This window comes from Mycteria americana, chromosome 15 (genome assembly GCF_035582795.1).
Source record: "Mycteria americana isolate JAX WOST 10 ecotype Jacksonville Zoo and Gardens chromosome 15, USCA_MyAme_1.0, whole genome shotgun sequence".
Taxonomy (NCBI): Eukaryota; Metazoa; Chordata; class Aves; order Ciconiiformes; family Ciconiidae; genus Mycteria; species Mycteria americana.
In genome coordinates, this window is record NC_134379.1 from 1,570,789 (window position 1) to 1,582,418 (window position 11,630).

Sequence of the window (11,630 nt, forward strand, 5' to 3'; positions counted from 1 at the left end):
GAAGCAGTTGGGAATTACGGAAGGGAAGAAAAATTAAAGTTATGCATCAGCAGCTGAGCTGAGAAAAGAACACAGGGCTTTGTCTGCACCTTGAGCAAGTGAAAAATAACCATGTGGACTGCAGTGTATTGGGTAGCTGCATAGATGTTAGGGACTTGTCCGCCGTATAGAATATTCCCAAGGATCTAAGGTTCTAACTATACATGTTTTTTTTCTAAATGGATGCAGTTAGAATGACACAGCCTTCCCTCACTCGGGACACAAGAAAAGCAGAAGAAAAAGTGATTAATTAAGGCATAATTCATTTTTCTCTTCTGCTATCACTATTCTGTGAGACCGATAAAGCAATGCGTTAGAAAGGGACATAAACCATGCTGCCAGGGAAACCCGACTTTTGTTCTTGTTTTGTTGCTTCCTTTAATCCTACGTACGGCATTCCTGCTGAGAGCAGACTGGTAGAAGCTTGTGAATAATGGAGAGGCATAACACTTAGGAAAGTCATTGCAATGCGCATCTGCTGCACAGAGTATTTTTAGTTAACCCTTTCTTTTTAATAGGTGCTTCAAAGGTATATACATTGTGGCAATTACGTGCAGAGAAATCAAAAAGATACCACAACAACGAGTACTAAGAATACCAGGAGATGCAGAAATAGTAAATACCTGCTAGGTTTTTTTTTCCCCAGGGTATCTATTTTCTAGGATGAAGCCACAGTTGTAAACATGTTAAGACAGCCTTTTTTTTTCTTTGGAGAGATGAGAAATGCTATCTAACTTGTGTGATATAGGGAGAACGCTGCCTGAGCAGTCCATCACCTCAACCTCCTATAACCCCACCCTTCTAGAAGATACATTTTCTTTACACACTTGTCAGGAGACACAGATGCCCTGATGAATTCAGTTAAAATATTGCAGGCAACAGAAGAAACACAAATATATTAGGTACTTCCTTGATGGCAGGTGTGGTGGTGGGGATGAAGAGTGGAAAGCAGTACGGAAAAACAAACTGAAAAATAACAGGGCATGGAGCCCTGTGCACGTGCATCTGCAGGGGAAAGAAAAAAAGCTCAGCAAATGATGAGAATTATCAATTCAAATGCTTACAAACCAGCTGTAATTGCATATCTTCAATGCTCAGTTAAACTGCCTGTATCAGGGGGGTGCTGGGAGAGTTTGTAGTTGGAGGTCAGCCTGATTTGTCTTGGTGCTCACTGTAAGCCCTACCAAGGTGCAAGGCAGGTTTAGTAAGTGTTGCAGTTACCTGTAGGGGAGTATGCACCCCTCATAGTCAAGTGCAGTTCAAGTACTAGGACTGCCTCTTCCAGCATGTTTTAAAGAAGCAAAATCTATAATATAGAAAGGTGAAGAAAAGAGAGAACTCCTTAAAGAGAATGGGGCCCTGATGATAGAGGCTGGTTTTGGAGGCAGTGCACTCTCTGGAGATTACAGCATGGCATTAGGAGAGGAATGCAGTCCTGGCTTGCCTTCTGATTGTATGTGATACGTAGCTTTGGGCATATCTCACAGGTAATCTTGTGATCTCCTTGTAAACTGGGGCTGATAAAAATTACCTAACTATCTCTTTCACACGGTTTTTGAAAAGGTTGATTATTTAATTAGGAGTAATTTATCATGATGACTCCTATTTAGAGGAGCTTTTCAGAGGTCCTAATAGGCTAGGCCCTAAACTGACTTTAGAGACAAATGTTGTTCAAAGCCTTGCAGGACCCAGGAAAGAAAGGAAGGAAAGCTAGTTGTCTGTCTTAAGCTGTGGGTTACTGGCAGAGCTGAAAGTGGACTGCAACTGTTTCATCTGGTAGCCTGGGAAATCCTCTCTAAGTGTGAAGGAATATAAGGAATTGTTGACCCTGAAAATCAGGAAATAGACCGGACTGGCTCATCGCCCACGTGACTGTGGGCACTCCCTTCTGATTATTACTTGGGACCGTGGTAGCAAAGAACAGGAATGTAGTCAGGGTATCAAGGGAGAAGGCTCTGACCTGGGCTGTCCAGGAGATTTGTGCTGGATGGTCAGAACAGCTCCCTTCTGTTCTTAAGAGCTGCAAAAACTTAGATGAAAAGCAGTGTAGCATGCTACAACTCTGACACAAGCTTTATATGCACATAGAAACAATTGTTTGTAGGTCAGCTCTTTATACCAGTTTTGTGATTTTAAATTATTTGGCAAAGAGGAAAAAAAACCAAGTGATTGGACACACATCAAATCCACCTGACCTGGGCTGTGGTATATATGATTCAGTTGAAAAGTTTTAAGCTCTAGAAATAATGGTACTTGGCACTCTGCTAGCATTCACCGAGTCAGCTGATTCCATGTTAGGGCAGGTAAATAAGTATCAGCCTGAATTTCAGAGAGTGGGGAAGTGTGGAAGTGCAGTGACCTCTACACAGCTGAATCACAGGGATCAGAACCTGCTGGATGAATCCTGTATTTCTGGCTAAAACTTTCTCTCCAGCTTGCAGTATTATTCCATTCTTATAACTGAAACTGAGTGCCTTTTATCTTTGCCAAATCCTAGACTCCCTACTTATTTACTTCAGCACACAGAAGGTGAAGGACTCTCTTCCCATGTATCTTGCTGTAAGCTCACAGAATCAGTGTTTTCCAGGGCTGATACAGAGTTGGATCCATTTTCATCATGTAAGAATCCTGGTTCCTAGATTGTGTGTCACAGACATCTTTGACAGAGAAGCATTAGCCATTTAAGAATCTGTCCAGGCTTCAACCCCCTCCGCAGGAGTGCTGGGGAAAGGCTGAGTTATTGCGGCAGGGGGGGTGTGCCAGCTCACACATGGAAGCGAGACTTGAAAATTCAGGCTGGGAGTCCCAAGAGCAGTACAGATTCCACAACCACTTGTGGAAGCAGTCGTGATCACTGTATTTTCACACACACACAGAACACCCTCAGAGAACTTTCATATGAAGAGGGGGAGAAACAAAAAGCCACTAGCAAAAAGAGACAACAAAAGCCTCCAGGAGACAGTCATCTTATCTGCAGTTTGCACTCAAATAACCCAAAATGGCTGCTTATCTGTAGCAACAACAGAGCTTTTACGGATTTAAAAGTGGAAAAAAAAAACCCCAACCCTGAAGAGCTTATCAAGTTAGTTAGGTAAATATTCCGCAGTGATGTCACAAAGGGAGTAAATGATGAGGTCATAGGGAAAATGCAGTCCTTTTCTGTCACTGGGTATGAAGGATCTTGTCTGCTAAACTCAGATGAAAATTTGAAATATTGACATGTTTGGGATGTTCAGGGCTGGGACCTTAACTGTTTGCCACTTGGAGTTCGCAGTAAAAGGTTCAACAATTTTCACACAAAATAGGGCTATTTAAAGATGCTGGGATAAAAATGTATAAACACTTCTGTTCTGTAAGAAGAGTTGCAGAACAGATGCTCGCTATCTATGGAGGGTGCTAAACATGAAGCATTGATGTTGCAGATAAGAGTAGTGCTTATTTCCTTTTCCCTATGGGCTTGATCCAGTGTCTCCTGAAGTCTTGAAAAGGCTCCCAATTGACTTGTCTTTAAACTGTCACTCTTTCTGCCAGCACCAGACAGGGTTCTTTAACCCACTCTCCCTGTATTGCATGAAGAGCACCCTCCAGCAAGCCAGGGAGGGACAGACACACTGAATTTATTAGAAGCTAAAGAATATGGTCACACCTCAAACTCTCGGCTGTTTTATAGGGCTGGTTTCCCCCACACCAAACCCCTTAGTTCCCTGCTGGAGCGAGCACCTTGTCAACCAGGAAGGAAGCGAGTTATCTGTGTGATTAATTGTCAGAAAAGTGACTGTGATGTGTCCTGAGAAAGGCTTCTTGGCTGGATTATTTTGCTTCCTAATGCATTCAGATGCACAGGTAAGGAGAGTAGTCAGGACAATGTCCCACTTTCACTGGGACTGTAGTATGTATTCTGAAAAGCAGTGAGTATGAGCCCCTAAACCCCGTTTACATCCCTGCGAATTTCATGAGAGCTTTTGTTCATTGCTATGGCAAACCCAAGGACAGAAATGTGTCTGAGCTAGGGTGGGTCACGTATACATCTATGTCAGTGTTAGTGTTGCTGTGCAGGTGACAGCCCTTCCTGCAAGCTCAGCTCTGCACACCTGGATTCTGCCTTCCTAGGCACAAAGGCCAGAGCTTACCCACAGCCGCGGAGGCTTCATCAGCTCTCTCGGGGATAAGCAATATACATGGCTTTTAGTGACATCCCCTGTGCCTCGAGGTGACACAACAGGGAGAAAACAGCTACCCAATGACATTGCGCAATTCTGCATTTTCTCCCAGTCTGGGAAATTACTTAAGTAAGAAATCGAGCTGGTTGGGCCAATGTGTTTATTGCTACTGGTTTTGGCGTACAGCCACTACCCAGATGAGCCAAGTCCCTCCGGGCCGTAAATCCCCTTCCCTCCTCCCTTGCACAGTGGCGTAGTCTCTCTCTGGTGCCACAGGCTCTCCAGCACAGCAGCAGCAATGCCAGATGGTCCCGAAGCAGAAGAAGCGTTTCGTAACAGGATTCAGGGTATCCCCGTAACGCTGCATAGATATAACTGGAAACTATGCAGCAGGGGCTGCGCTTTGTCCCTTGCCCCCCTCGCAAATCTCCCCTGCCCCCCACCCCCAGCAAAGAAAGGCGTTTGCCTTGGCTGCAGCGGGGCTTCTTCCCAAGGCTCTGGTGCCCTCTGCAGCCGGGCGAGCCGGGCCGCTGCCAGCGGGGAGGGGGCTGCCGGGCACGGCCGGGCTTCGCGGCGCCCGGCAGCGTCCCCCGCCGGCGTGCGGGCAGCAGCCGCGGCGCTGGGCGGCCCGGCGGGGCTCGGAGCTCCCCGAGGGGAACTGCAGGCAATCGCAGGAAATGAAAAAATGCCATCCTGCCGGCAGACAGCTGTTTTCATTAGATTAACTTAACACGCTGGTGTTCCGGGTGTCTGAGGCCGCCGCCTGCGAGAAAGGGAGTCGTGCAGCCGCCGAGAGTTTCCATGCGTGTCTGTGCACACGGGGCTAGAGGGTGAAGGGATGTGCTTCCTTCTTCCCCTTATAGTCTGTGCTTTCTCTATCCCCATCCGTGAATTCTGTAAAATACAACCTAGAGATCCCCCTCTGTGCTTTAACTGAGCCACGTGCAGGACAGATAAAGGACCTGCTTTCTTTAAATGTACATAAATCAAGAGCAGGCCTCTTGCAACCTCTGGAATAACAGCAGCATAAATAAGCTGAGAGTCAGACCTCTTCTGCTCCCTTTCCTCTTGCCCCTTGTGTCCAAGTGCTGTTTCATGCACAAGGAATCCTTACGGTGTGGGCAAATGCAAGCTGCTCTCCCCACATCCAGGCCCTCTACTTACACAAGCTTCTTGCATCTCCTGTGGACCTATTATTTATGAACCTAAATATGCTTTTCTTCATCGTGCCATGCATTTATTCGTATTTTTGCTGTAGGAGCCTCAGTCAGGGGCTGCCTCCCTGCTGTTTGAGTCACTAGGGACTATAGTTAGGGACAGCTCTAGAATAAGAAAACCATTCTTGCCTCAAAACATTTGCAGTCCATCTGTGTGTGTGTGTGTTTATAAAATAGCAGAGGTGTGTATACTTTTATATGTGTGTATATATATAAAAAAAAGTCTTGGGAGCAAGAGACTCCAGGGTGCTTAAGATGATGGAGCAAATCAGCAGTAGTCTTAACAGACTCACTGCATAAATCATTGTCAAATCTACTTTCTTCTCAGCACTGCTTGTGAGAGCGTTTCTCTTGTTGTGGGCATGATGAAATACGATGCATTCCAGGTGATTTGGATCAGTCTGAAGGGAATGGTACCTACCCCTCCACCTACCCCTTCAATCCCTACCGATAGCTGAAATGTGGAGGTAACTGTGAGGGGTGACCTCAGATCTTCTCCACTACAGTAACAATCTCTAAGTTACTCACTCGCATGTCCTGATGAAATATTTTTTCAGGTGGCTATTTTAGTGGTTTGAGTCTTATCACTGGAGTCCCATGCTGTAATGTATTCTCTGTTGGAGAACTTTGGTTTCAGATCTTTCCCTTCTTTGTTTCCTGTGTTGAAGTTGTTATTTTTTTAAACACAGCTATTCTAAAATCATTGCTAATGTCCTGCATAAGCAATATCCCACTTTCCTCAAAGGTACAGTTGCCAGTAGAAGTTGACTTTGATGTTCTTGGCACAGCTTTTCCCTCAGCCCCTGATGTGTAGGTCTTAGCATCTCTGGTCAGGAAAAGGAGCTCCTGGCAGTGGCTGTTGCTTAAGCACAGGTGTTGTGCAAGCTCAGAGGAAGAGGATGTTGGACCCCTTGGGCCCAGCTCAGAGCTTTGAAGTCATTTCAGGCTGGTGGCCAGCTGTAAGCTCGTTTACAACTCGGTGGGTTCATCATAAGTCTGTTTCTAGCAGGCAGATATGTCACTCAGCAACCACAATGGACACTTACCTTGTGGACAGAGCCCCCAGTCACTTTTGGCATCCCTCCTTTCTTGGGGGGGTAAGGGATCTGTGGCACCCCCATAGGATCCTGTAGTGTAACACCCTCTGTGTCCGTGGTAGGGAATCCTGATGTAAAGATTCTTCCTGAAGTGAGCTCTGAACACTTTCCTTGACTCAGTGCCTCTGGGGAGCCCCAGTCTAAGCAAAACGTTCCTACTTCTTCTGTCAGAAGCACAGAGACAATTAAAATAACTCCTGCTGCTAGTGATGATTTCAAAGGAGGTAAAAATAAATAGGGAAAACCAAACAAGACACAGGAAAGGCGCTTTATGGTGACAAAGCGTCCTAACACAGAGACCCTAAAATCAGGGGTGTTTATGTATGTGTGTGAAGGCAATTTCAGAAAGAGATTTGGCTCCCTGTGGAAGTCACTGGCTCAGTGTAACTGGATTTGGCTTTGTGTACGCATTGAGAATTCCCTTACAATTTTTTTGAACACAGATAAGATCTAATCTTTTGCCACAACATCAGAAGTTGGCCACTATGACCAGAAACACTGTTGAATCCAAACAGCAGCAAGGAAAGTAGTGATGCCAACTTTATTGGGTTGGACTTTCCTCAGCTGGCCTTTTGGCACCAAAGAAATAGACAGATTTTCTGTAGGGCTCAGCACTCAGTACAGCATCTGTACTGAGCTCAGTGGCTAAGCAGTCATCGAGCTGCAACTGCTGGAACCCTGGGGGTATGTGGAGCACATCCTTTCAGCTGGACCAAGGTCACTAGGCAGTTAAAAGCAAAACAGCACTTGGCAAGCTCATTGCTGGGAGGGGAACCCAGCAGCCAACAAGAGGCCAGGTATTTCATTGCAAACTAAAACTTCAGGGCAGTTTTGCCACCCAAGAACACTGACCCTGCTTAGCCATGAGGAGATTTTGTGCCCTGTAATCCCACATTGATCTGGATTACATTTTTTATTTAAAGAAACTGACCTCCAGCAGCCACACTAGGTCTCTCTGGCCCAGCAAGTGAGTCCTGAGCATAAGTAAAGACAAAAAAGTTGTAACTCAAAAAAAATGGTGGTGACCAATATTGGGCCTCAATTAAAGGCCGAGGAAAACCAGAGAGCATTATCTTACATAGATCTTAACATTTTACTGGTAGATTAGATAGTTTAACAAGTCTCATTAATTCTGTTTCTTAATTAATAATGTAAGGGTTACCAAGTAATCAGCACATTTGCTAAGAAATAAGGCATTGTTAAAATTCTGGCTTCTCATTACTAGCAACCAGCCCCATTTCTTTTGTTTTTAAAGAAAGAATACACACCTCCATAATGCAAGTATTAACCAAAGACACAGGAAACCTATGTTTACATCTCTGATGTGACACAGACTTCATGTGTGTCTTTGGGTAAGTTCCCCAGCTTCTGTGTGTTTCAAATGTACCCCAGAACTTCTCTGCCTCCCAAAGATATCATGATGTAGAAGTAGGTGATTCTTAGATGCCTTATTAATGAGGCCACAATAGTCATACTACATGCAGAAGTAAATAAAAGTTAAGAATATGAAAGGCACAGTAGGTGCTCAGGCACTGTTTGCCCTGACTTGCAGTGCATGTCACACAAGTCACCCAAAGTCCCCTCCCTCTGTAAATACCACTCTCGTGCATTTTCCTAAACATTTTCCCATGCCCTTGCTGATTTTAGCCTCTATACTCCACTGAAAAGGTCTTGTTGGCACCCTCAGGTATTTCACGTGACTCTGTAAACTCAGGCAATGCTCACTTAACTGTCTTCATCTTTATAACAGAAACAAGTCCTAAAAGACCCACTGTTAAACTTCCAGTTTATTCTTCTTCCTAAAAATAGTCCTTGGATTGCATGTGGGCTAGAGACATGATTTCATACCTGCTATTTCTGGAACTTCTTTCCTGACCATGAGCGCCGCCCAGTTATAACCCTTCCTAAATGCACTTCCTTAAGGAGACTTCTAAAAGATAAATTATGAGTGTGATGTTGCAAGCCTGAGGGTGCTTTGTCAACAAGGAAGAGGCTCTTTGTCCCCATGTGTGAGTGTGATAACCACTGAGCAAAACACAGCATTATTGATACAGGTATTCCAAGAGACCCTGCATTCCGTCCACACCTATTTTACATCTGCCTCCTCACACTGCCAGTGTTTCCTATTACTCCTTTCCTATTACTCCTTTCTAAATCACAGTTGTAATGTAGTAGCCCCATGCCTGTAAGTTTGGGAAACAGCTGTTCACATCCATGCCGCCCGATTAGAAAAAAATACATTTAAAAATATAGTCCTTGTGATGAATGAGAATAATTCTTCCATTTTATGCCTCTGGGAGTTATAAGCCCACTGAAATAATTCGTACTAACAGCAAAGACAGGCTGCTTGGGCTGTATTGGAGGGCAGTACCTCTAAGGAGCACAAGGGCTGTGGAGATGTGGTAGTTCTGAACAAAAAGATGGTGCTCTGCTCTCTTCCTTGACCTTCTGCCATACTGTACTGTTGGGGGGTATCTACCCAATCTTGATCGAATCTATGTTCAGTATAGACATTTCAGCATTAGATCAGGTCAGAATAGTGCCATAGTGCCTGGTTTACTTCAGATAAGATGTGAAAGAAGTGGTGACGTTACTGGTTATTAAAAAAAAAACCCCAAACTCTTGACTTTTTCTGATAGAAGTAAACATCCTTGCCCCCTGTTACTGGCCAGATTGCCATTGCTCATCCCTGGAAAGTGTTTGATACTGAAATCTAAGTGATGGTATCCTTTAAAAAGCAACAAAAACGTTATTCCTATAGCAGCTATTGGAAAGTTACCTTGATGGTCCAGAGAGGGATGGCGTCTGAATATGAGATCTAGTCTTGATCTACAGACCTTGCCTTTGTCACCTGAGTAACTCAGCCCCTCATATTCATCTGCCTGGTCTCATAATCTTACAGTGTTAACAGTGTTTTCACTTAAAAGCCCCATTTCCTGGACTCATGTGGTTTCATGTAAACCTCAGCTTTCACTTTAATAACAAAAAATAAGCAAATTCTTCATGACTTCAGAAAAAAGAATAAAAGAAGCTTGCAGGTATGACTGCATGGGTCCCAGTAGAAGGCAATAAAGAACACAATTTTATTTAATTATTTTCAAGTTAGCTTCCTATCACTTTTCAGATGTTTGAATGCATGTATTTAACGGGTCATATATAAGGTAATGGGACAGTATTGGGAACTGAGGCTCCAAGATGTTAAGGCTACATGAAACAGGAAGCTGATTGCAGAGATGGAAGTGGAATTCATCTTAAGTGCATCTTAAATCCAGCTTTCTCACAGCTGCCTTGCTGGAGAAGGAACTATTAACTCTGTAGCAGTGGAAGACCTTATTTGCAAGAGTTGGGTTGGGGATGGTGAGCAAAACAGAACATTAAGATGTTAAAGTTGCAACAAAACCTCAATTCTTTAACAAAATGTCATCTATGTGTGACAGAGGAACAAAGTTGTTAGGAAGCTGGAAGCCTATAAAGTGGTGATTGATGGCTTCATTGTGTTTGGGACAATTTCAGAAAGCAATTCCTCAATACTTGCTGGAAGAGCAGTTTTTCCACTCTTACTTAGGCCAGGAGCCAGACTGGTCTTTCCCAGAAGTGATGAAAATAAGCAGCTTTAGCTGGAACTCTCCTGACACTTTCCAGCAAAAGGAGTCTTCCAATACAGCCCCACCAAACAAAAGCATGGTTGTTCGCAGGCCCATAAAAATACTGCTTGCAGATGTCAAGTGAGCAACTTTAAAAGAGGAAACCAAGTTTTGATAGATGCCAGTCTCTAGTCACCATCAGGCTGCTGTCACGCTCTGATGATTCATACACAAAGTGTATCAAGAAAGGCCTAGAAAGCTGTGCATAATGTGTGATTTCCTTCCTCTCCAAGGGCAGCAGTTCACATGTGGCCCAACTGACCTTTAGTCTCAGAAGGGGTGAGATGCTAAAGAGCTGACAGAGGTGTGTGTTCAGGAAAAGAAAGCATTGAAGTCTTACATTTATTTGGTTTTCTGGGACTGGTTGTGTTTCATGTATTGGTTCTTTGCAAATTAAACAGGGGAAACAAAAGAAGTCAGAGTTTTGTCTCCCAGCCTTGGCAGAACTCTTTCATACTCGATGCTGTTGCTTACAGTTGCTGTTGCTAACTCGCAATTTACAAGAAGCCAGGACACTAATGGGACAGAAAACCCCACACAGCTCATTTTCTTTCTCTAAGGCTGACAAATCCTATCTGCAGCAGGATGCAAACGGCTGTTCTGATGCAGAGCGGAGCTGCTGCAGGAGTTGTACCTCCAAACCCAGGCCAAACTGCAAATCCCCGTGCAAACACACCCTTGTGGTTTTATTACCTGCTAAAGACCTACTTTCTCCACTCTGACCTCAGAGTCTCTACCTTTGTGCATAAACATGGGGAGGTCACCAGTGAACATCAGGGTCTTCTCCCAGGAGCCTGCAGAGATGAGCAAGCACACTTGCTTGGGGAACCAATTCTGCAGCTGACTTCCCAGTCCCTATCCAGAACTGCCCTGCCTCAAATTATAGTTAAAGACAGTAGCGATTCAAAGGAACCACAGGGTCCTGCAACAACATTAATGTTCACAGCTCTGGAGTTACTGAAAAGCCACTGGGATAGGAGTTGATTGCACCCTCTCATGCTCCCCCGTTGGTCTCCGTTCCCTACATGTCCTCAGACTGTCTGAGAGACTGCAATTTTTGCCCCTTCAGCTGGTCTATATGAGAATCCCTTTGCTGTCAGCACAGCCTCACAAAACCTTTTGAAGAAAGCCAGTATTATAACCATTGCAACTACTGAAAAATTAAGTTTTACTCCAGTAGGTAAAGCTTGTAGGAGTCAGGCATACATTCCAGGATCTGGTCCCATGGCAGCTGACACCAAGCACGTCGGATAGAGAATAGCAGACATTTGCTAACACCAGGATGCTGTATTTTTGGCCACACTTCTATTGTTTGCAAGCGATTTCTGCAGTTATAGAGCAGGTGGCACCCTGAAGCTTGACAACACAGAGTTCACCGTTTTTTCAGAACTATGAGCCAAGGGGACGTACCTGGAAGGCAGCAGCTCCCTTCAGCTTCCATCGAAGAGGCCATTTCCATTTCACACCAGGTGA